Genomic DNA, 26832 nt, shown 5'->3' on the forward strand with positions numbered 1-26832 from the left:
CACACACCTGAGAATCAGCATAGCAGACTCTTCCCCAGAAGACCAGCTGGAAGGACAGGGGAAGAGCAAGTTTACTGAACAAGCAGCACTGGAAAGCTCCAGGACTAAGGGAAAATAGTATATAGAACTAGATGGTCCTTTGGGTTTTTTTTCCATTATGACTCCTTTTCATATCAGGTTAAAAATTTCCAATATTTTTTCTCTTTTTCCCACTTTAACTACAATATTTTACCAACTCTTCATTTTTAAGCTTTTTTCTTTTTGACTTTCACATTTCTACAATTACATGTCTTAGATATATTTTTCACATCTGGATTCCCTTCGACGTATTAAATTTAATTTTGGTAGATTTACAAGCCATGGTTTTTTGTTTTTTGTTTTTTGTTTTTTTTTTCTGTCTCGTTTTGTTTTACAATGGTGGAAGTTAGTACATTCTAACACATGACCAAAATACACTCAGAACCAAGTGGAACACCATGTTGATTTATTCTGTGAGATTATATTCTCTCTTCCTTCCCATTCTGCCCCCCTCTTTTTTCTTGTTTATGTCTTTGTGGTCGATGTTGGGGCTTTATATAAGTATTACTGGTTTATATAAATTTGGGATTGAGTATCTTCTAACATACAGAACAAAATACACTCAGAACCAAGAGGATAAACCTCTAGGTCCCCTCAGGGAGACTATATTCTCTCGCCACCACCACTCCCTCACTTCCACCAACTGCCCCTTCCTTTCTTTCTCTTCACTTTTTTCTTTTTCTTTCTTCTTTGTTTTTGGTTTTTGCCTTTTTACTTTTACTACTTTGTTTTAAAATTTGTTTTTCATGTTAGTGGTTTTATTTTGTTTTATTTTGTTCTGTTCTTCTTTTTCTTTTATTTTCTGGTCTCTGACCTCTTTGGAATCATCTAGGGTGTATTTTATTTAGGTCATAGTTGATATTTTTGATTCAGCCCACTCATACAGCCACTCTGCACTGGACAAAATGACTAGAAGGAAGAATTCACCACAAAAGAAAGAACTGGAAGCAATAATCTATGCCACAGAGTTACTGAACGTGTATTTAAATACGATGTCAGAAATTCAATTCAGAAGCAAATTACAAAGTTACTGGTGGCTCTGGGAAAAAGTGTAAATGACTCTAGACACTTTGTTACTGCAGAATTGAGATCTAATCAGGGCAAAATTAAGAATACTTTAACTGAAATGCAATCCAAACTGGATGCTCTAACTGTTAGGGTTAATGAGGTGGAAGAGAGAGTGAATGACATAGAAGATAGGTTGATGGGATGGAAGGAAACTGAGGAAAACAAGAGAAAAACAATGATGAGCCCATGAGGAAAGGTTCAGGGAAATAAATGATAGCTTGTGAAGGAAGAATATACATCTAATTGGGATTCCAGAAGAGGCTGAGAGGGAGAGAGGATCACAAAGTCTTTTGAACACATTGTAGCTGAGAACTTCCCTAATCTGGGGAAGGAAACAGGCATTCTGATCCAAGAGATAGAGAGATTCCCCCCAAAATCAATAAACACTGTTCAGCACCTCGACATTTAATAATGAAGCTTGTAAATTTCAAAGATAAAGAGGAAATTCTTAAAGCAGCTCAAGACAAGAGATTCTTAACTTATATGGGGAGAAATATCAGATTAATGGCAGACCTCTCCACAGAGACCTGGCAGGCCAGAAAGGGTTGGCAGGATATATTCAGGGTCCTAAATGAGAAGAACATGCAGCCAAGAATACTCTATCCAGCAAGGCTCTCATTCAGAATAGAAGGAGAGATAAAGAGCTTTCAAGATAGGCAGAAACTGAAAGAATATGTGACCACCAAACTGGCTCTGCAAGAAATATTAAGGGGGACTCTGTAAAAGAAAGAGGGAGCCCAAGGAAACAATCCACAAAAACAAGGACTGAATAGGTAATACGAGGACACTAATTCATATCTTCCAATATTTACTCTGAATGTGAATGGGCTAAATGATCCCATCAAAAGATGCAGGGTTTCTGAATGGATAAAAAAAAAAAAGCAAGACCCATCTATTTGCTGTCTAGAATAGACTCATTTGAGACCTAAGGACACCTCCAGCCTGAAAATGAAGGAGTGGAGAACCATTTACCATTCAAATGGTCCTCAAAAGAAAGCCGGGGTAGCAATCCTCATATCAGATAAATTAGAGTTTATCCCAAAGACTGTAGTAAGAGATGAAGAGGGACACTATATCATACTTAAAGGGTCTATCCAATAAAGACTTAACAATCATGAATATTTATGCCCCTAATGTGGGAGCTGACAAGTAAATCAATTAATAACCAAAGTAAAGACATAGATAATAATACACTAATAGTAGGAGACTTCAACACAGCACTTTAAGCAAATGACAGATATTATAAGCGCAACATCACCAAAGAAACAAGGGCTTTGAATGATACACTGGACCAGATGGATTTCACAGATATATACAGAACTAGCATCTGAATGCAACTGAATACACATTCTTCTCAAGTGTACATGGAACTTTCTCCAGAATAGACCATATACTGGGTCACAAATCAGGTCTCAACTGATATCAAAAGATTGGGATTGTCTCCTGCATATTTTCAAACCACAATACTTTGAAACTAGAACTCAATCACAAGAAGAAATTTGGAAGGAACTCAGACCTGTGGAGGCTAAAGAGCATCCTACTAAAAGATAAATGCGTCAACCAGGAAATTAGAGAAGAATTAAAAAGATCCATGTAAACTAATGAGAATGAAGATACAACCATTCAAAATCTTTGGGACACAGCAAAAGCAGTCCTAAGAGGGAAATACATCATGATTCCAAATGACATTATTGGCAAAATTTCATGCCACACTTTCTCCAAAGCCCTTCATTAAAATCCAGAAGCTCCCTTTGACTGCATATCACACAAAACACCCTTTGGGTGCCGGCTACTTGTTTTCAGGCATTTTAAAAACACAGAGTCCTACTTCTGACAACAGAGACTAGTGGGGGGGGAGGGCTTGGTCCCCTGGATTTTTCTGGTTGGTCCTTCCTTATGGATGGACAGAGTCAGAAGTGAGAAGACTGAAAAAATACCTAAACTTCAGAAAAGTAGGGTAGGATTTGGGGTCAATTTTGTAATATAATTTCCACTCACCCCCTCCTTCCCTGTGATATTTTAGGGGAGATTGTATCTTTGTCAGTGAAGATTAAGTGGACTGCATACCGCCCATGGAGGGTTTAACTGGCCACAGAATCAGAACCCACTCATGTGTGCAAAATTCATTATTGTATTTAAGGTTGGGATGCTTGCATGGCCCAGCCGTTTCCCTTTCTGATTTTTCCACAAGTGTTCAAAAAGACCTTGTGTCTCCATGTCAGATTGTCAGCTCTCTGATGGGGTTAGGTTCCTGAGTTATGTTTTCCAGTGTGTGTAAATCTTTAGCTCCTGCCATCCCCAGATGGGGCCAAAGAACTAGCCGGAGGCAAAGAAGAGAACACTAACAGCCCAGCAAACCAGGATTTACTAGAATGCACAGGCCAGCGGGGGATGGGGAGGACCCAGGGAAATCTGTATGGGGGCTCCTCTCGGGGTCTGCAGGGAACATCCAGGTGACACGGGATCCGAGAAGCAGGGTGTTCTCATTCCCCACCTTTGTCTTAACATGTTCAATCATGAAAAGGAAGGCAGTCTCCCGTTTAAAGGTTTACATCTGTGCATGTCATGAATGTTTAGTACCCTTCCCCCTGCTTGGGTAATAGCATGTGGTTCAGGTAGACAAAGCTCTGAACAATAGACCACAGAGTTTGCACCTCATAAACTTGGTAAAGTCCATGCCTTATTCATGTCACAGTACAAGGTGTGGCAGGAGGGGGAACACTGCTCCTTGTAGTTATTCGGTGACCCAGGCTAAGCAAGACACTGCCCCCGCACCAACTTTAGTGTGTGGTACCCTCTGTCCAGGTGGAGAAAGGTCTGGTGGGTGGGTCACATCGCTTTGCCATGGTCCAGTGGCTGGGCCTGAGGAACGTGGCCAGGTCTACTTGCAGAGGAGGCTGAGAAGCATGGAATAGCCACCTGCCAAAAAAGAAGGATGGGAGGATGGATTTTGGAGCACCCTCTCTCAAGGAGCACCCCCACACTATGCAGACTCTGTGGGTGTGTCAATCAGGTTGCCCTGCCCCCCTCCCACCAAGGCATAGGCAGCTGATCCAGACTTGGCCAACTGGACTATTTTTCCCGACTTTTAAACCCAAATGACATTTGCTAGGGCAGATTTTTTTTTAAATGAAATCAAGCAGATTAATCCCCATGACAGTTGATGAGACCTTCAAGCTCTTCCTGCTACAAGTTGTCTGGAATGACTTTCTTTTCCCAAGATTGGTCTTCCAGCCTTCCCACTGGTTCTGGGAGCTCCTTGTGGAGTGCCATCAAATGATCCCTTGCTTTAATTAGACAAAGCTGTTGCTATCGGCAATAAGCCAAGACTGCCCACTGATAGAGGGGGCTGAACTTTGTGGAATTCGGGTTAACCCTACTTGATAATATGCCATGCCAGCAGAAACCAGACCGGGGAAGTCCCACCATAGCTGTGTGTCATTCTTAAGTAGGCCCTAGTCCTTTTCAGTGTTTGTCATGAGAATAAATCTTAGAAATGAGGATGTGGTGTAGTTGAGTATAAAGGACGCAGCACGAGGGGTCTGGAGGTCACCACATTCTGCTCTCAAGAGTACAGAATCCTTGGGATTAGATGCAGATCTTGCAATTAATCAAGGTGTCGTGCAAGCCTTATATTGCTTATGTTTTATTTGGCAGGAAGATGACCAATCCACCTCCAACTCTGTGAAGACCAAATGCAGTAAAAGATATTTAGGCATTTCAAAAAACCAGAAATGGAAAGATGGTTTTGCTCTAAGGTAGAACCAATAGGAAGAAAATATAGGGGTATTTGTATTTGAATTTGAAAAATTAAATCAAAACTAAACCGAAACCAAGAAAACTTCCACTGCAAGGTAGAAAGCAGCCCCAGGGCACAGACCTCCTATATCAAGGTGGATTTGGGTGAGGGCTATGGGCTGGTGGCACGAGGAGCAAATTTGTTCTCAGATATTTGCTTGACTTGCAAGAGGTTTGAATTTTTTAAATACCCTATTTCTAAAAGAACAGGGAATTTCAAGTTAACATTTTGACTTCTTGCTTTTCTTATAAAACCCAAGATTCTGCTACTTTGCACCTTCCTCGCTTCCTGGTGGGTGACTCTGGGCAGGGGCAGGGTCACAGCGCCCTCTTTAGGTGGGGCATCCTTCCGTGCCCAACCCAGCCTACAAGTTCATTAATGTTCCCAGGTCCACTGCACAAGGCATTTGTGTTTGCAACCCCTGGTGAGATTTTTGTGGGGTACACCCTCCAAATGAGGGCAGAGTCCCTGAGGAGCGGGGACCCACTATGGTCCTCAAGATGCCAGCTGAACCTTTCGTGGCCATGTCCCTTCTCACCTTGGTCTCCTTGCTTATGCTCCAGACAATCATAAACCTCATGTTCAGTGTTTCAGCCCCATCTTAGGCTTCTGCTATCATTCACCATCCCATCAGCCTCTTCCCCCAGACCCCACTCCTGGAGCTGCAGAGGGAATACCCACAGCATCTGGGTGGTTGGGAAGGAAGCCACACAGCTGGGGCGTAATTGTTACCTGGAACCAAATTATTTTTAATGACTTTTGGAAGCTACTCAGCCCCCCTCCCATCTCCCACCCACCCATGGAGTTTCACAGCCTCTAGGGCAGGTCGGTGCCCTGCTCTGGAAGCACTGAAGCTGCCCAGCCAGTAATGACTGACGAAGACCAGTGTGATAAGCCCAACCAGGATAAACATCAAGGGGGGGGGGTGCTGGTTTTTCATGCTGATCCAAGGAGGTGCTATTAGAGGCAGGGGATGAAAGGGAAGGAACTTCAGGCTGATTGTCAGGATAATTTTCCCAAGAGCAAAATCAATTAGCCTCTGAAGATTGGCTTCTCAGCAGCCATACCCTTCAAAGCCAACTGTGAAGGACATCCAAAAGTGGGAACAGGCAAGCCCCCCAGCCCAGGATGGAGGGGGCTCCCCCACCCTATCTTCCTAATTTCTTCAAATGAATTTTTGAAGTAAAACATGTTTCTTTCTCTAGATCTGTTGCAGCATGTTCAACCTGAGCTCATCCTTGACTTACCATCCTAAGACCATCGGCTGTGCCATTATCTGTCCTTTCTGGGCTTGAGTTCAGAACTGAGAACTTGAACCAATGATCAACCTCCCCTCCTGGCCTTGTGTTCCTCTCCCGGAGCCCCTGGCCATTGGGTCTGAGCACCAAGAGCTCCCTGTGGATCCACATGGCACGAGGCAGCGAATGTCTGTGGAGCCATGTGCAAGGCACACTTCTACTCACTAGGGTCAGAGCTGGGAGCACGGGACCCCCACCTATGTGGAACATCTGGGATAATCTAGTGTAATAATTGCAGGGGGCACATCAACAATGCTGGGTCTTACAGCCTTCCTCTCCAGCAGAAACACAATTAGTTTGGGAGCAGTGGAGTCCAAACACTCCATTCCCCAGCCTCCCTTGCAGCTAGCCAGTCCTGTCCAGTGAGGTAGATGCAGGTTGGGGTGGGGGGTGCAGGCTGCCAGGATAGCCTGTCTAAGGCCGGAGGGCTCACCTGCTGTGCCTGTTGACCCTCACCCTCCGGATCATCATTGCACTGCTCAGTCACTTGCTCCTACGAGGACAAAAGTCACATATAAATACAGTGGAGCGAGGAGAGACAGGGACCCTGGTTCCTTGGGCAGCTCAGGCAGGTATTCCTGCCTCCAGAATCCTTCTAACACTAGAAACATAAACTCCTTAGCAAGTTAGCTCATGATAATTAGTCCTAATACTTAAGTCTCTGTGATTATGTCAGATAACCCACCTCCAATTGTAAAAACAAATGATCCAGAAATACTGTTTTTAAATGGCCATCTTGTTCTTCGCATCATGATTTGTGAGGGTGGCTGCTAACATGCTGCTGGATTCCAAATCATTTCCTCCTCCAAAACCTTCCACAGAGCTGTGCTTGGCTGGGGCCGCCCATGTGCAGCCATGTGTGGCTTCTCCACTGTGGGGTGGTCTCAGGGCCACTGTGCCAGGGGCTCTGACAGCAAACGTTCCAGAGAATGAAGTAGGAGCCATACAGCCTTTTGGGACCTGGCCTCAGATGCCACATAGCGGGCTTCTGTGGTCCGTCCTCTGTGGAGTGCCGCGGTCCCATGCCGCCTCTTCCAGGAAACCTCTTGTCTCCACCTACCCTCTTGCTCCATCTCTCTCCTCCTGGTAATTTTGGCAGCACATTCATTTGGCATTTAATCCCCCATTGCCCAATTTTGCTGGTTTTTGTGCCTGGACTCCCTGACCACCAACATCATTTGCTTTTGAGCCCAGATGACATCTCACTGCGTTATGGTCTCCTCGCCTGAGAGCCATCCTCCACCTGCATTTCTGTCTTCTTTTTACTCTGAATATATCTGCATCTCTCTCTCTTCTTTCTCTCCTTTCTCCTTACCCCTCTTGGGACAATATTTGTAAGCGATTACGGACATGCGTGTTAAGAGGCAAGTGCCTGGTCTCAGCACTGTGTGGCTTGGGGAAAGTGATTCAAGCCTTGGTGTGTCTATCTGAAACACGGATATCACGCTGAGGGCTGAGTGCACATGAGCCCCAGGACGCAGCCCCAAGAATGCACTTGCATATGCTACGTTACCTGCCGCCGCCACTGTCGCTGACACGGTGGTCTGCCTGTCCTCGTGCTGCCTCACACGGACCCAGCCCCCCATGGAGCACAGCTACGGGCAGGGGCCCCACCAAGAGTGGGCACTGTGGCTTCCGTGTAATCAAGAGGATAACAAGAGTTTGGAAAGCAAACAAAGCTACAGGAAGTCTGGAGACTCTCAGAAATAGTCTAGAACAAAACAAAACAAAGGCAGTGAGTGGATGATGATGTCATTGCTCTGGTCAAAGGCAGAGGAAATTATCCCCGTGCTCCAGGATGACCCAGCAGGGCCCTCAGGTCCACTGGCATTTCCCGAGGCAGCTTCTGTGCGGTGTGCCTCTTATATCAGGGCAGAGACACCCAACCACTGCTTGTGGTCATTTTGGGGCCAAATGCATACATTTATAGCTGGAAACAGAACGTGACAGAGCACTTATACAGCAGGCCTGCTCTGCAGGGGTGAAGCACCATGAGGGAAGCCAAGGTCCTTCTCAGAAAACTCAGGTGGAACCTCTTGATGTGTCTTAACCATAGGCACCGCTCCAAATTGGCCACACTCATCCTATACTGGGTAGGAGAGGAGGGTTGTGTCCCCTACACTGATTCTTTTTTTTTTTTTTTTAAAGATTTTTATTTATTTATTCATGAGAGACAGAGAGAGGCAGAGACACAGGCAGAGGGAGAAGCAGGCCCCATGAAGGGAGCCTGACGTGGAACTCGACACCAGGTCCCCAGGCTCACGACCTGGGCCGAAGGCAGGAGCTAAACCACTGAGCCATCCAGAGATACCCCTCCTACGCTGATTCTAAGGAAATTTGTTAAAACCTAGAATGATGGTGCACACTTTACACTTCTTGAAAATCCTGTGTGTTGCTCCCTAGGAGATCCACACGCTGATAGCAATCACCGAGCCTCTGTGTCCTCCAGGAAATGGGCACAACAGCAGGGCCAGCTCGTAGGCTCGGGGGGGCAAGACCAAGACACCATGTGCTTCAGCTCCTGTCTTGTTTCCTGTCCCATAAGTTAATGTGCTTAAGCAGCCTGTCTTGCAGAAGTTTCCCTCCTCATCCCTGGCTCTAGATAATCCCAGAATCTGTCCCTCTGACCAGGGCCCCAATCCCCTGTCCTGACCCAGGCTTTCCCATCGCATTTACAGTCACACCCAGGGCTTTGTCAGCTCTGCTGCTGCCTCCTGCTGGGTTTCTTTACCCCAGGCTCTGTGCACGTGGGACCTTTGTACAAACTTCGCCTCCTGTTAGCATCACAGTGGGGCCTCCCAGCCATCCTGGCCAGGGCAGCCCTCGAGTCCCTTCAAGTCTCTCTTTCTCTCCATGACATGATACAACACATCCTCACAGCCCTGGCTTCTCCTGGCTTCGTGCAACGTCACCTCTATGACGTGTCCTTCCTTTTTACTCTCATCCCAGGTGCATCGTCAGCTTCGGGGCTGAATGCATGACCTACGTCGACTTGGAAGCAGCAACTCCAGGAGCTTCTGGAAGTCTGCTTGCATGCTAACTCCCCATGGGACAGCAGGCCGCACAAGTGGCCCCCGTGCACCGTCAGAGCCCACACACTGCAGAGAGTCACTGGCCTCCTCTCACCTGAGAAATCTTTATCACTTCCTCCTGCTGCTGGAGCTCCGTCTGAGCATCTGAATGAATCCTGTGCTTATGCACTGAGCGAGAGAATCAGAAGCTCCCAAAGCACCCAGAGGAGGAGAGAGAGCACAGTGCGTAGTCACCGAGGTGCCAGGTATTTGCCATGCCCATGAGTGAACCCCTTGGACCCCCATGGGCTCCCCAGCTACACAGTAGCCCCCCATCCAGGCCCCACCAGGCCCTTCCTCACACCTCTGGATGGAGCCCAACTCGCTAGAAAGACCTCTCAGGGCTTTAAAATAGGTTCAGGAATCTTTGACGTGGAAAGCTGCCTCCCTGGGGGGTGGAAACTAACCGCTTTGCCTTTCAGGGTGGGCGAGGCTTCTAGGCTCATGTCTAAGAGGTAAAAGCTGGCGACCGAGTGACATCTGAGATGAGGTCATGCTCACTGACTCTGGGACAGCAGATGCCAGGCCAGGTGGACATGCAGGCTGCTCTATGGAGGAGCCCATGACAGATGAGCTGAGCCAGCAGAGCCCCTGCCCCCTTCGGGGCTGCTGCCCAGCCGGGGCCACCCTCATGAGAGCCACTGAGCCAGCCTCCAGCCCTCCTAGCCATGGAAACCAGCAGTAAGCACGTGTCATGCTAAATGCTGGGGGAGTTTGTTACAAAGCAGAGCACAGGACGTCTGCGTTCCTAGGACAACCCCACCCCACATTGGCTGGTGCTCAGTGCCCCTGGACGTTCTTTCCTTCATGTGCCCACTCACCACCTGGGTCTGCCCTGTGAGAGCCCCATTGCCCCTAACACAGAGGGCATACCCACCACCTCAGGATGGAGCAAGCACTCAGCGGCTCTCATTCCAGGGCAGGTGTCCATGGCACTGGTGACCACCCTGACCCTGTGGATGACAGAGACCCCAAGGGCCACCACCCTAATGGCTGAGATGGAGCAGTGCTCCTGCATCCCCGAAGGCGCTGTGCTCCATTGCAGCTGAGAGCCAGGCTGTCTCTCCAGGGATCCTCTGTCTCCTAAGACCCTGAGTGCAACCCATAGCCAGCCTCTCTAGGGCCAGATGCAAGTCCCTGTGGCTACTCTGAGAAGGACGTCACACTGCCTCCCGTCCCCTGTGAAGTTCTCCCAGGTGGATGGAGACACATCTGATCTCCATCAGATCAGTCACATCAGCAGGTGTGGGCACCTGCTGGCCGTGCCCCGTGTCCATGTGAGGAACAGGTGTGCACTGGGAGCACAAGAAGAGCTCTTGGAGGAAGGGCCAAAGCTGAGCAGGATATCCGGTAGATATCATTTTTCAGTTAATTTTTAAAAATCCAAGCCATCCTTTCCCTAACCTGCAGCATTTGCCACCACATTGGAAGAGGACACACAATACATTAAGATTCTCTCCTTCACGGAGCGCGTGGAGGCTGTTTGGGGCTCTCATGCTTTTCCCAGAGCTTAGCCAGGGTGCTGCCGGGTCAGCGCTCTCTCTGTGCCGGCTCCGCTAACAAGTGTGTATCTGGGGCAGAGTCTGAATGCTCCTGCCTGGAAAGTAGGCCAGCATTTGTCACTGCCGTGGCCGGCCCCGGAAAGTGGGTCTGAGCTTGGCAGTGTGATTGTGGACGTTGTCACGCTGGATCCTCATGGCTGCACTCTGAACTTCGTGGGCATGCACCGGGTTTATGTTCATCTCAAAGATGAGGAAAACAAGGTACAGGGGAGCACATGGCTTTCCAGGTCACTGGGCTCCTGAGCTGCAGATATGTGCTTGAACTCAGAGTGTCTGATTCCCATGTGGCACGTTTTGTGCCAATTGGGCTGATCCTTCTGTGGAATTGTCACTTATTACATAAACCAGATTTTAGACAGATGCCTGCAGGAGGTTAGTTCTGTGGTGCTATGACTCTGATTGAAAACAGAACCGCTTAATGATACAGGGACAAGATTAGCCCAGGTGGCACGTAAGGACGCAGTGCTGGAAGGGTGGCCCCAAGCCAGGCTTGCGGCTCCACTGAGGACTCACCAAACTGCCCATGCCAGGGACCCATCCCCATCTGTGAAGTTTTCATGACCATAGTGCTGGGTGGGGGTCATATGGGGGATTTTGAGTTAATTTGCACACGTTGCTTACAGTGCTTGGGACAGTATAAGCATTGGTTCAGATGAACCTTTATTATTTTACAGTGACATTGGTTTAAACACAGAGACAACTGGTTGTGTTTTTCAGTTTTGCACTCATCCCCAACGTGTGTAGATACCAGTCATTTTTTGAGGTTTAAAATCTGGTGGCGGCACGGCCCGATCACAATAATGTGCAGGACATTGTCTTCTCCTTGTAGGAAAGTCAAAAGTCATATTATTTATGTTCAAATTCAGATTTAAAACATGATTTAGGGGTGCCTGGATGGCTCAGTGGGTGAAGTGTCTGCCTTTGGCTCAGGTTATGATCTCAGGGTCCTGGGATTGAGTTCACCTTTGGGCTCCCTGCTCAGTGGGGAGTCTGCTTCTCCCTCTCCCTCTGCTCCCCTCTCTGATTGTGTTCACATGTTCTCTCTCTCTTAAATAAATAAAATCTTAAAACAAACAAACAAAATTTAGTTACATAATAAAAAATGAATTGAAACAAGCAGCTATGGTCCTCCTGTCCTGCAAACACTGGCACCTTCAATCACCTTCCAAACATCAGGACATTTGTAGCACCTTGGCTGACCAAATAAGAATGGCCTTTCCAAAAAATCTCTTCTCCCATACTTATTTTTGCATCACCTGCACAGCACTCATTCTCTATAATAACACTCTTAAAGTTCCAGAACATTCCTTTTGCTACTAGCAGCTGGGGTTTTCATAGCACTGGCTCTTGGCCTTCCTGTCAACATGGCCTCCAACAAGAGGTCGCTGATTGCCTCTCTTGCTCAGCTGTGAAAATCCACAAACCACCTCCCTTTCCATTTTTCCTTTCCCTTCCTGCAGTTAAAAAGGATAAACCCAGGTCCCCACTCATGAGCATCCTGCTTCCTGCGACTTCAACCACGTCTCCATGGCCTTAGCGGAAAACATGGTGCTCAGGAACCAAAAAGGAAAAATGGGGACAAACGTGACCAGGGGCCATGGTCAGTGACACGTGGGGCAATAGAAACACCTGTGGATGTCTTACGTTCTCAGACAGACCTTATTGTGAGCCCTAGCAGGTATGGCCACCATCATCCCTGTGATGCCAGCTACACAGGTACATGACATACTCCATCTGATTTCATGGATCTGGGTAATCATAAGGGTGGGGGTGCAGCCCAGCATCCCATGAGCGCCCCCCCTCTCCTGCTGTACCTCCTTCTGTGTCACCATAATCTTTGGGGTGTGAGTGACCAATGTCCCATTCTGCAACAGACACGTGCACACCCCCTTCCCACCCACTCTTGATGATAAGCAAGCTTGACACATGCTATCTGTCCACATTTTGAAGATTAAAGATAGGGAAACAGGTCAGGATGTTGATCCCATGCTTGAGGAGGTCCTCAGGCCATTCGTCCTGGCTCCTGACTCCGCTGGACTCTGCTTCTGACGCTGGAACCACCTATGCTTGGCTCACTCTGCTCCCCTCCCGGCTCCTCCCCGAAACCCACCACAGGCTGGGGCCTCAGGTGCCCAAGCAGCTCAGATGAGCGCCTGACCTCCAGGAGGTGGTAGAGCGAGACTGTGTCTGGGCCACGGAAATGAGATTTGTTTGGAGAAGCGCACTATTCCAGGGCCGGGGACTCACTCTCAGACCTTCTGGGACTTCTCTTTCAAAACACGTCCTCTGCTATTGCCTGGGTGGCTCAGCAGTTGAGTGTCTGTCTGCCTTTGGCCCAGGGAGTGATCCTGGAGTCCTGGGACAGAGTCCCACATCGGGCTCCTTGCATGGAGCCTGCTTCTCCGTCTGCCTCTCTCTGTGTCTCTCATGAATAAGTAAATAAAATCTTAAACAAAACAAAACAAAAACAAATAAACAAAACCTCCAGGAGCACCTGGCTGGCTCAGTTGGTGGATCATGTGACTCTTGATCTCGGGGTGGTGAGTTCGAACCCCACAATGAGTATAGAGATTACTTAAAAAAATACACCCCCGCCCCCGTCTTGCTTCTGACAGTAATTCTGTGTTACAGGTGGAGTCAATTATTTCTATTCCTCTTTAAAGCTGAATAAATGGGGTCTGCCCAAGGCTAATGAAAGGCCCACATGAAACCAGAACCCAGGCATCCACCCTCAATCAGTCCTGACCCTGAGTCAGTGAGGTGCTGGTGAATGTTCCACCGAGCAGAAAGCCCACATCTGCGGCTCTTGCTGACATCTGCCGTGTAAATGCTCCCCCTGTGGCTGATGTCAGACAGCACCAGCTCGACATCAACCGACTCACAAAATCCTGCAAATCTACCATCTGGCTCTCGTGAGCCAGTGTGACTCATTTTGAGCATACTACTGCCCCTGAGTCTTCTATGTTGGTTGATTTTCTATCCATCCTGTCTGAGTCAAACACAGCACTAATTGAACTATTTTATTGTATGCAAGACATCTTTTTTTCTGATCAATAATTTGGGTGATCAAAATAAAATTATGAATTGAACCTGTATCTGATTCCTTCTTCATGTTTTAACCAGGGAGGATGAAAATGAAAGATAATAGAATTCAGAGCAAAATGGAGTTTAAAATTCTTTTCTCTTGGCTCTCATGTGAAACCTGACCAGATCAGGCTGGACTGGGCCTCCTAACCCTCTAAGGGGCCTGGGAGGGTGTGGAACTGCCAGAGAAGTAGCTTTCAGCTGACCCTGGTTTCACAAAACCCTGTAAGTGGGAGAGGGATCTGAGAATCTTATTAATTTTGGTTGCTATGTTCTGTTGAGTGGGTTATACACTGCATAAGGACACCAGGCAAGGAGGCTGGAGGAGGGAGCATCTCTTTCTTTCTTTCTTTTTTTTTTTTTTTTTTTGGAGCATCTCTTCCTAGCCCACATAAAACTACCGTTTACTAGCCAAACCTTGTATCAGGGTGGTTAAGTCAGCCCAGGGGGGTGTGTTTTCCCAATTTGACAAAGGCCTTGCAGAAAAAGTCCTTGTTTCTCACTTTCTGGTGGGACCTGGCTGGTGAATCAGGCTGGGCATAGAGGAAATGCATTTTTGCCTAAATACCACTAATCCTTTCTGGCAGGGGTCATGGTGCCATGGCACCATTTGAGGAGGCTGGCAGAAATGCACAGGTTTGGAATACCTGATTTTGCCCTCACCTGAAGAATTAGGACCCGGTCTTCTTATCAGAGCTCCCCTAGGTACCGGGGGCCTCCCTCCATCTGTGAGTCCTTCATGTGTCAGTGGTCCCTGTTCTCACAGATGAGGCCAGGTGGCCAAGCACCCCTGCACTTCAGGAGGTAGCTCTCAGCTCCCAGAACTCACACGGAGGGCCAGGCCAGGCCAGGGTAGCCCTCCGTGGAGCAGGACATCACATCCGTTAAGAATACAGGCTCTGAAGGTGGAGTCCTGACCCCACCACTCACCAGCCATGGCCTTTCTGTGTCTCAGCTTCTCATCCAAAGATGAACATGACTATCTCTCATCCCACAGGCTTTTCTGAGGGGTGACCTGTTCACCATCCCAATAAGGGACAGGCCACATTCCTCTCTCCTTGAATCTCAGCTGGCCATGATGACTTGCTCATAACTGATGGAATATGCTGGGGGCCCTGCCTGATTCCAAGGCCAGACTGGAGGCCACGGTAATTCCACCTGGCTGTCCTAGGGCCTTGGCTTTCTGGACACTCCCTCCCAGGGGCCTCCTTCTTAGCACATGGTCACAGGATTGTGGGAAGCCCAAGCCCCAAGAGGAGGCACATGGAGGTGCTGGGGACAGGCCCAGCGAGCAGAGCCACCCTGAGTCACTGCAGCCAGGACCAGGTATGTGAGAGAAAGAGCCTTCAGAAGGTTCCACTCATGGCTGTCCTGGTGTCCCCAGTCTTCTAGCCTTGCTGGTTGGCGGCCCAGACACCGTGGAACAGAGAAAAGTCATCCTGTCGTATCTTGTCTGAATTCCTGGCCCACAGAATCTGTGATCCCAGCAGCTGCTTGCTGTTCTATGCTGCTGCACTTGGGGTGGCTTATCACACAGCAGCAGATGACGGGCATCACAAATAACGCTGGAACTCATTTGTGGGCATTGTAGCGGGGCAAGCAGTGTCCCCCAGATCCACCCAGGTTCTAACCCCCAGTCCCTCGGAATGTGACTTCATCTGGAAACAGGATCTTTGCAGGTGTAATCGGGTTCTGGATTGCCCTAGATTTGGGCTGGGGCTGCTGACCTTCCCTCCCATGCAGCCTGGTTTCCTGCTTCGCTGCTGGCCACCTCTGTTGTCCGCCCATTGTGTGAGACCCCCAGAGCTGTCCAGGGCAGGCAGAAGGCTGGGCCCCAGCTGAGGCAGGTGGCCCAGGGCATTCAGCCCTTGATTTCCTGGAGGCCTTGGCAGCACTTCTGAGCACCTCTGAGAGCGAGATAACACCCAGGAGGCAGCCAGGCTGAGCTAACCTCCTCGGCTGGTTTGTTTGCAAACACAGATGTTTATCTGAGCCTGGCGCTGGTGCTGGCTCTGCCGGAAAATCTGGGCAGGTCCCAACGGCCAGGTGGAACCCCACACCCAACTGGCAGTGGCCCTGAAGCTCTGGGGGAAAGGCAGGCATGCTGAGTCAAAGAGTGAGTGGGGCTCCCGGCAGCAGGGGCCAGCCTACCCGCTGGATCCGGGGTGGACCCGTGCCACCTCCCCACCTGCTCCAGGACTTCCCAGCTCTGTCTTCCCCACTCACCTGGGGCAGGAGGAGAGGCGTGGAACAGGAGCACATGACCCCGGTGCTGCATGAACCCCCGATGGCAGGAAAACTCTCCGTGAGCGCCAGCTCATCATTGCTAGAGCTTTCCATCCACTCAGGACCTACTGTCTCATGAGTCAGGACCATTCTTATTCTCAATTTCGAGGTGAGAACTCTGGGGTTCAGAGCAGACCAAGCAGCTTACCCGTGGGTGGTGAGATCCAGATTTGACCCAGTCTGACCCTAGTGCTCCTGCCCACAGAAGACAGTGATTCTAGATTTTATCTGCAAAACCAGGCAGGCAAAATTATGAAAAGAAACAGAAGGAAGAGATAAACAGGAGGTGGGTAGGGCTATCAAACATTTGAGCGGTGGCCAACTCACACTGGAGGGTTGTATTAGCCTCCCCAGTGCCTTTGTAATAAGTATAACATACTGGGGTGGGGGGAGCTTAAAAAAACAAAAGTGTGTCCTCTCACAGGTCTGGAGCCAGAAGCCTAAACTAGGGTGTGTGCTGGGGCCCAGGGAGGTCACTTCCTGCCTCTGCCGGCCAGCCAGGGCCCCAAGCGTCCCTTGTGGGACATCTCTCCAGTCTCTACCTGTTCCCACCTGGCCCTCTCTACACGCCTCTCAGCCTCCAACCCCACCCCCTTTCTCGCGTGAAGACTCCAGGCCTTGGATTTAGTGCCCATCCTAATGCCCTAATGCTGAGTGATTTCACCTAGAAACCCATAACTAATCACATCTGCAAAGATGCCACTCCCAAGGAACATCACACTGGCAGGCTCTGGGTGAACATGAATCTGAGGGACACTCTTCAACCTGGTACAGAAGTGATGAGTCTATAGGCCCATGGCAAAGACAACATCTGACTTTCTGTAAATATCCAACCTCCCCTACCCTCTCAGCTTGATTTTCAGTATACCTGTGCTTTAGATGGTCTCAAACCTCATTTCTGCAAAGTCTAGGGTGGAGGGTGATGAACTTTTCATATATTAATTTCTTTAAAAAAACAGTCTTTAAATTATTTCAGCCTGAAGCGTCTAAGCTACATTCATTGGGAGTTTGTTCAGGTGAAAAAGTCTGGTCACTGAAACTTTTGTCAGCAGGACAGGCGGAAAGAGGCCTCTCCTGGATTTTCCTGGAAAATATTATTGTTTTCTCTGAGTGCCTGAATGCAATTGTCCAAAGTTCCATCGGAGGCCACAGCGAGACTGGTGTTTTGAGGATGGATGTTGACATGTTGCCCCAGGAGACCTGCATGTGAGCTATTTCCAGGCTACAACTCAAAGAAAGTTGTGGATTTTGTTAATGTCCTTAGAGGCACTACACCCAAAAGGGCACCTGAGAAGAATGCCCACCCATCTGTGATTTTGAGGAGGTGATTCCCTTGGGGCCATAGGGCATCTCCTTGCAGGCTGACTGTGCTCTTCAAATCAGTGCATACTAACTCCACATACCCTGTGTCCTGATTACAAGCCTGGCTGCTCCAGTGTCTCTGGGGCCTGTGCAGCAGGGCACCATCCACATGAGCTGGCTAGGTGGGTGAGCCAGGGGCCGCCAGGCGATGGGGAAAGGAAAACCCATTTGTGTGGTAAATTCTCCCGGAACCCTGTTCACAGAAACTCAGGGAGCCTCCTTTGTACTAGTATGCAGATTCTGTTTATTTCAAAAGTAATTTACGTCCACCAAGTGAAATCATGTAATCCTAGCCGTGGAAATTCTAGAAAGCAACAGTTGACATGAGAAGCCTAGAAGCCCTATCATCTGATGTCATGATGAGTTATACACAAAGGCTGACATCTTTTAAGTTAAAAATATAGAGATGTGCATTTATCTGCTGACAGTTCCATGTAGGAACAAGGTCTTTTCTTTGAGTGTGTGCCTTCCGATGGGTGTTTCATTTTCTTTGTGGCAAAACCACCTCTAAAGGGCACCTGTGTGATTCGACTCTGTTTATTTAAAATGTAGTGAGAACATAAAGGCATCTGTGAAACAATCCAAGCTGAGGATTCTTTTTTGCATTTGATGATTTATCACTCAAATATTTCAGTTGTCTGGTCCAACATTTACTTTGAAGACAGTTTTTTTGGCAACCCACTTTTATTAAACCTCTCCAAGGCATTCCAAGTATTTCTCACAGAAATGATTTTTGCACTCGTATTTCATTGGTTGAGATTATGTTTCATTAAATCATAAGCTGACAGTAGCAGATACAACCAGCATAAACAGGTTTAGAACCCTATACACGCAGCTTTGGGGGTGCCTGTGGGAGGAGGGCCATGGGTGTGTCACGCTCCAGCATTTGCTGTGCCATGGGTCAGGATCAGGGCCTGTCTCAGCAGAGAGCAGCATCCTTCCACGCTTTGGGTCAGAACGTCCACAGTGCAAGTCTCCCCACCTCCTCCCTCCAGCTTCCCAGAGGGAGATAGAGGTGCCTGGACTCATGAGAACCTAAATCAGTATCCCCATCTGCAAAGGAGGCTGAGAGAATGTGCTTACTTCTCAGGATCATCATGAGGATGAAATGGGTTCACATACCTCAAGCCCCTGAGGTCCAGGCACATCCTAAGTGCTCATGATAAGTTAGCCTGCTGTTGTGCTCTGAAATAAACTGTTTGCCATCTGAGCTTTCTCAGGATGTGCCTCTTAGTGTGTGTGTGTACAGCAGCTACACCTCATATCTCTCTATGTGCTGTGCTGGTGAGGTATAGGCATGACTTTTGCTGTGCACACAGACTGTGGTGCAATTAAAACAGAAATTACCAGCTGCTAGCCCCTGGGCCAAGCCTATGTAATGTTACACTTCTTTTTTTATTTAGTTGACAACATTAAGAATTCAGAATTTAGATTTTAAAAAGACCTAGAGAATTTACCCCAGAGATACAAACATAGTGATTCTAAGGGCCACCTGCACCCCAATGTTTATAGCAGCAATGTCCACAATAGCCAGACTGTGAAAAGAACTGAGATGTCCGTTGACAGAAGAATGGATAACGAAGATGTAGTGTGTACATATACAATGGAATATTACTCAGCCACCAAAAAATGAAATTTTGCCATTTGCAATGATGTGGATGGAACTAGAGGGTATTATGCTGAATGAAATAAGTCAATCAGAGAAAGATAATTATTATATGATTTCATTCATATGTGGAATTTAAGAAATAAAACAGAGGCTCATAGGGGAAGGTAGGAAAAAAGTAAGATGAAATCAGAGAAGGAAAAAAAAAAAAAAAGAAATCAGAGAAGGAGACAAACCATAAGAGACTCTTAATCATAGAAAACAAACTGAGGGTTACTAGAGGGGAGGGGGGTGGAGGCATGGGGTGACTGGGTGATGGGCATTAAGGAAGGCATGTGATGGAATGAGCACTAGGCGTGATATACGAGTGATGAATCATTGACCTCACCCCTGAAACTAATAATATGCTATATGTTAATTAACTGAAGTTAAATAAAAATTTTTGAAAAGACCTAGAGAAGGGGAAAGGGAGGCACAGGCTTCCAGGAATAAAAGGCACAGCCATAGGCCGAATAGTCATAGGGAGGACAAAGTAATAATGTTGCACGCAACAGGTGGTCGCCACATTGCAAGCACAGCAAGACTCCTAGAAGGTGAATCATTGTGCTGTGGAGCTGAAACTAATAGAACATTGCGTGTCAAATATACTCAAATAATTTTTTGTTTAAATCTGGATTTCCAGCCTCAGTTAAAACGTTGGAAGATTGGGCACATTTCTCCCAGTGGCCACGGCCAGCCGGAGCCGAGGAGGACTGCCCTCCTAGAAGGGCCAGGAGGCTCTAGTTGGCTCCACTGCATCCCGTCGTCACACTCCAGGCCCACGCGAACCACGCACCCGCCTGCCTCCAACAGACACAAAGGGGCTCCAGCTTTCTCAAGGCTTGAGCCACATGGCTCTGCATGCCTGTGGGCTTGCTCCCAGCGGGGGACTGGTGGCCACACTTGTCACCCAGGTCCTCGCTGGGGGAGGGCGCCAGCACCCGAGATGGTAGCTCAGGGCCACCCCCACCACACCTAACACTCTTCCCCTAAAGCATCCATCAGCTTCGGCTTGGGCAATGCTGGTCCTTATTACCAATAAGGATAACAGGGTGGAACGGGCTGGGTTCGAGGAGTGTGTTGAGAAATTCACAAGCAAACACTGTGCTCCAGGCAGAGGTGGCTGTCGGCCTCCAAGCGCGGGCAGTGAAGGTGCGCTCCGGCCCCAAGGCCGGTGAACGGGGGTCCGGGCCGCAGCTCCCAGGGTGGCAGGACCCCCCACAGCCCCCGCCTTCCTCTGTGGCAGCAGCAGAAGCAGCAGACCCACAAACATGCCGCTTAACGAGGCCCTGGGCCGGCCCGGGGTGAGCCTCTGTGAACTGGAAGCCACAGGAGGCCGCCCGCCCCAGCCTCGGATCCGCTGCAGGCCTCTGCGGATCCTGCCCCCCGCCCGAGCCCAGGGGTGCCAGCGCGGCAGCCGGGCAGGAGAGCGGGGCGGCTGGCTCCCGCCCCGGGGGCCCCGAGGAGCTGGGGCCAGGGGCACTCTCGGGACGGCGTCCCTTCTCAGGCTTGCTCCTTCCTACCCAGCATCACTTGGGCCATGACATGTGCTCCTGCCGCCCCTACGTTGGGTGTCCTCACCTTCCCCCCTCCCACCCACCACTAGTGTCTTTGGGGGAAGGAGAGGCCAGGAACAAGAGCGCCCCATCCTCACACCATTTCACATCCATGGGGCTCTGTCCCAGCACAGAGGGGGATTTGCTCTACGGCCCAGCCCACTGGCCAGCAACGGGCGGGCAGACGTGTCTTCACTTACCCCGAATCAGGTGTGGTGCCGTCGCCCCCCATCCGAGCTCTTCCCTCCTGTGTGCTCTGTGCTGAGCTCCCCGTGCACCTTGTCCTAATCTGTGCAACCCTCTCCCAGCCTGGTCCACACAGTCTATTGTGTTAACATATGTCGTGGATGGAGACCCCTCGTCCCACCCTGTTTCCATCCCTCCCGCTCTTCCCCCATCAGCTGGGCTCTCGGGGGTGGGGGGGTGAAGCCCTGACCGCCCTGCGTGAGTCACAGGCTCTGGCAGGATGGGCGCTCACTGTGCTCCTCACTTGAGAGACCGAGAAACACCCACTTACATTGCTTTCTGTGCCCCGTGGTTCAGGTCAGAAACCAGCCTTTGGAGTCTAAAATGATTTCACAGCCACAAATGGGTCACTCCGTGTCTGCCTCTCTGCCTAAGGTGTAGATGAGTCACACCCAGCCATGGCTAATGTATAAATATACCTCGAGTTTTCAAATCCCCTTTTAGCATTTGCTTGCTTAAACAACAATAACAACCATACTAGGAGTTCCCCAAAGTAAATGGGCTGCAGCCTCTCTCAATCTCCAAGATGCCCTGCCCTTCCCTAAACACTTTCCGTGGCTCCCTGCTTTCCCAGAATAAAGTGCAGTCTCGGGGTTTCCTGCATAGGATCCTCTGTGCCTGCCCACCTTCCTCTCTGGCCCCCAACCCTGCTGCAGCCTCAGTCCCAGCCCCTACTGGCTCTGCTTGCCGCCTTCCCTCCCCTGCCCATGCTCAGAGGCAGCACCTGTCTGGTGCATCTCCAGGTGCCAGACCCTGTGCTGGGCCCTGGGGATGCGGTGATGAGGATGCTCGGAGCCACACGAGTGTTCTCAATCGATAACGAGGTATCAGATGTGGCTCCTAACACATTACATACACCTGCTTATTGAAGCCTCGAAACCATCCCATGAGGCAGATGGCATCCTTGTTCTCACGTGGCAGGTGAGGACATTGGAGGCACAGAGAGGGCAAGTCATTTGTCCAAGGCCACACAGCTTTGGGGGGGCAAGCGGGAATTGTACCCCGGCAGTCGAGCACACAGCTCATGCTCTGACATGTTTACTTGGAAATGAGTCTGCACCAGGAAGGAATTTTCTTTGTCTATGCCGATGCCCGAGGTCAATGCCATTTAGGTTCAGACTGCTCCAGATCTATTTCTCAGACTCAGATTCTCAGCCGCCTCCTCCCTATGCCTCCTAATAGGCCTCTCAAACTTTACCTGTCTCCCAGCAAATGCATCGTCTTCCCCTGCACCTGTCGCTCCAGCTTTGTCCGCATCTTCGACCAACTCACCTGGTCATTCCTGAGCCAGAGTCGCCTCCTCCTGCCACCTCAATGCATCGGCGGGATACCGCATCCAGCACCCACCACTTCCCTCACTCCTGCTGCCCCCAGGGTCCCTCCCTGACCCCCCAAGGCCTGATTGGGGTCCAGGTTTCCATGTTATGCTAATGAAAGCAGCCAGACATATGCCATGTGCTATGGGTTCCATTTGTATGTCATGTCCCGGACAGACAAGTCCATACAGACAGGCTGCAGGTGGTGGCTGGGGTCTGGGGAGGGCACAGGACAGAGTGTTTCAAGCTCCAAGGGTTTCCCTTGAAGATGCTGGATGTGTTTGGAACTAGATAAAGGGATGCCTGCATGAATGTACTAAACCCTTAATGGCTCCCCATTGATCTCAGAGAAAAAGTCTAAGCCCCACAGAGCTCACAGGCCCTGACCTGGGTCCCGCTGCCCCCTCTCTGTGAGGGGCTGTGCCCTTCCCAGCAAGTCCCCACCTGCCACGGGGGCCTCCGGGCCCCTCAGACGAGCCGGCGCTGCTCCTTCCTCTGGGCTCTGACTTTCACTTTCATTTGCTGGAACTCGCCCTCCGAGGACCCCTCACCCCCAGCGTGTCTACACTGACATCTCGCTTCCCTGACCATACACGTAAAATGGCAAGGCCCGTGGGTCGTTCCCACTGCCCCTGCCTCATTTCCCTGTAATGCTTCCCATCATGCTGTGAGGCTCTTCACCTTGCTGGTGTCCATCTGTCCCACCGAGAGGTAAGTCCGTGAGCCCAGAGATTTGTGTCTGCATTTTATTGTTCGTCCTGATCGCTGTATTCCCAGCTTTGAGATCAGGCCTTGGCAAGCATTTTGTGCAATGGATAAGATAATAAATATTTCAGGCTTTGCAGGCTACAAAGTCTCTGTTGCAATGATTCCATTCTGCTACGGTAGCTCAGAAGCACCCACTGATGGTGTGTCAAGGAGGGAGTGTGGCTGTGTGCCAACAAAAGTTTATCTGGGGACACTGAAGTTTGAATTTCATAAAATTTCCATGTGTCATGAAATAGTCTCCTTTTTTTTCCTATTAAAAAACGTAAAAATAATTCTTAGCTGATGGGCTCTGTGAAACAGATGGCCTCTGGATGTGGCCCGAGAGCCTAGTTTGCTGACTCCTGATCCAAATCAGTGACTGACACATAGTAGGTGCTCAGTAAATATTAGCTGAGTGGACCGATGAATGAGATGACTTGGTCTCGGACGTGAGTGACAGGAGGGATTAGCCAGGCGAGGGGAGAGAACCAGTGGTAGGGGCAGGGGCCGGTGCTGCCCGAGAGCAGGCAGCTGGGGACAAGACCTGAGGACGCTCAGGGTGGCTGGAGCAGGGAAGGCCGAGCGCTGAGGAGGAGGGTGGAGAATGAGCACATGTCATGGCCCAAGTGATGCTGGGTAGGAAGGAGCAAGCCTGAGAAGGGACGCCGTCCCGAGAGTGCCCCTGGCCCCAGCTCCTCGGGGCCCCCGGGGCGGGAGCCAGCCGCCCCGCTCTCCTGCCCGGCTGCCGCGCTGGCACCCCTGGGCTCGGGCGGGGGGCAGGATCCGCAGAGGCCTGCAGCGGATCCGAGGCTGGGGCGGGCGGCCTCCTGTGGCTTCCAGTTCACAGAGGCTCACCCCGGGCCGGCCCAGGGCCTCGTTAAGGAAACAGAGCGGCATGTTTGTGGGTCTGCTGCTTCTGCTGCTGCCACAGAGGAGGGCGGGGGCTGTGGGGGGTCCCGCCACCCTGGGAGCTGCGGCCGGGACCCCCGTTCACCGGCCCTGGGGCCGGAGGTCTGGCCGGAGCGTTACCTTCATCGCCGACATGCCAGGATATGGATTTGGGGCTTAATTGTGTGGCTGTAGGGAGCCACGGAAGGTGCTCCCACAGGGGTGACACCAGGCTGTCATACTGTGTTACAGTGAGATCTGAGACAGACATTCCCGGATTTTCTCAGCCCACCAGGACTGTCGTGTCTTAGCCATATTTCCACACCACCCCAGGCCCAGAGGAATGCTAACAGCTTCATATTTATTACTATTAAGTAGTTCCAAATGGCTGCAAAGGAGCAGTCTGTGTGGTGTCTGTTCTTGAAAACACAGAAAGCACATTTGCATGGTGCTATTTTGAGTTCACTGGGGGGTCCCCAGGGTTCCTTGCACATGCACTTTGGGAACCAGGGCTCTAAGAGTCCAGTCCGGGCTCTGCACTCACTAGCTGTGTGTTCCGGAGGAAGTCAGGTGAACCCTTCACTGCTTTGCTGTCCTCCTCTCTATAGGGGGTGGATATGAATCCCCATCTCATAGGATTCTGAGCCAGAACAAGTGAAATCACACATTTAAAGATGTCTGCAGTGACCTGGCTCCTAGCACATGCTCCATGATCATCACCATCATTACCATCACTGTCAGGGACGCTTGTGCAGTGCACAACGTGCTCAAGGGGACATGGTGACTCACGAGGAGGCTCTGCAGTGGTCTGTGGTCAGTAGGATTTGCACTAAATCGAGGAGCTCTGCAAAGTTCCCTGAACCTGAACAGTACCCAGTACAGCCGTAGCCCTGCGACATGGAATGATCTAGGGACTTGGGCTGACCCTGGCACCCTGCCTGCCTGGGAGGAAGCCACATGTGAGGGTGCTAAGTATGAGAATCACCTGGTGCCTGGTGCCTGCATCCCACGGAATCCCACCACAGGCCAAAGGAACCTGACTCCCTGGGGGTGTGCCGCGGGCTCTCACGTGCAGCCAGTGTTGAGAGCTCCCATCACAGTGATTCCCACTGAAGTACTACTCGGCTTCCAACCGTGTGCAAGCAGGGTGTGCACGTCGGCAGCGTGCCCCTGTGTGCCCAGACCTGCGGCAGCATCTCTCCTTTGGATCCAGAGACCCCCGCCCTCCCTCCAACCCTGGGACGGACAGTAGACACACTTTGAATTTTAATGGGAATGTCAGACTGCGCCCTATAGGCCTCTGCTCATTTACACTCCTGCTGATGAGAAACTTCCCCAGCACCTTCCTTCACTCATGATAACATCAAACTTTGATTTGGGGCCCATCTGATGAGAAAAAAAGTATGGCGCCAGTTAAGAAAGAGAGCTATAAACTTTACGTACCAGTTTGGGAAGATCTCTGAGACAGAATTGTTGAGAGAACAAGACAAGTTGCAGGGAGCAGAAAACACGCCGCAGACAGATGGAAACGGGTTGCGGGGCAAGGGGTGGTGTGATTCAGCTCTGGGTACCACCCAGCCCCAGCCAGGCAGCCAGGCACGTCCTTCAGGGGGACCACATGGGGACAGGGGACACTCGGGTGCTGTCCCTGCCCAGAACGTGTCCCCACTCCTTACAAAGAAAAGGAGTTCAGTTATGTCATTAGAGATCAACCTTTACAAGCTTCCAGGATGATCAGAGAGAGCCAGGACCGTGTCCATGCATGAAGGTATATATAGAGAGGGAGGGAGCCAGAGCTACTATAGCAAGATTTAGGGTGCCAGCACTTGGGGGGCTCGAGATTGAATTTACCCAGGAATTCCTGCAGTACTCTCAGGATTTTCCCACAACATTGCACATTGCAGAGATCCTTTTTTTTTTTTCTCTCTGTATTTTCTTTTTTTTAATAATAAATTTATTTTTTATTGGTGTTCAATTTGCCAACATACAGAATAACACCCAGTGCTCATCCCGTCAAGTGCCCCCCTCAGTGCCCGTCACCCAGTCACCCCCACCCCCCACCCTCCTCCCCTTCCACCACCCCTAGTTCGTTTCCCAGAGTTAGGAGTCTTTATGTTCTGTCTCCCTTTCTGATATTTCCCACACATTTCTTCTCCCTTCCCTTCTATTCCCTTTCACTATTATTTATATTCCCCAAATGAATGAGAACATATAATGTTTGTCCTTCTCCGATTGACTTATTTCACTCAGCATCATACCCTCCAGGTCCATCCACGTTGAAGCAAATGGTGGGTATTTGTAGAGATCCTTAAAGGGATAAGCCGGGTCTGGTTGCCTCCTCCCTGCGAGCAGTCTGGGTGGGTTGTTGCCGGGGTCTGCAAGCCCGGGAAGTGGAGGTCCTGTGGCCCCGTGGCTGCCAGGCAGAGGGTGGGCTGGATGTCCTATCTCACCAGGTACCTTGCCATGCCTGCCCGGCCCCTACCCTGTCCCCACAGAGGACAGAGCCACTTCCTCTTCAAAACTCATTCTGCTTAAACCAAAATGCCTCCCGGGACTGAAGTTCAAAGGGAAGCTGGGAGGGGGTGTTTGGTGCCAGTGTTTGGCCTGAGGATTGGAGGGATTACAAAGCTCCCGTGTTGCAGGCTCAGAACGGGATGGGGGTGGGGGTGGGACTCAGGTGCGAAAGGCCTTTGAACACCATGAGCTCTTTAGAGGCCCCAGCAAATTGAGGACAAACCAGCTGGGCTGCCCAGGAGGGGGCCGGCTGTTGACCCTTTCCTTCCAGTCTTAGGAAAACAAATACTTGATATTCCAAAGGCTGAGTAA

This window comes from Canis lupus, chromosome 26 (assembly GCF_011100685.1).
Source record: "Canis lupus familiaris isolate Mischka breed German Shepherd chromosome 26, alternate assembly UU_Cfam_GSD_1.0, whole genome shotgun sequence".
NCBI classification, from domain to species: Eukaryota; Metazoa; Chordata; class Mammalia; order Carnivora; family Canidae; genus Canis; species Canis lupus.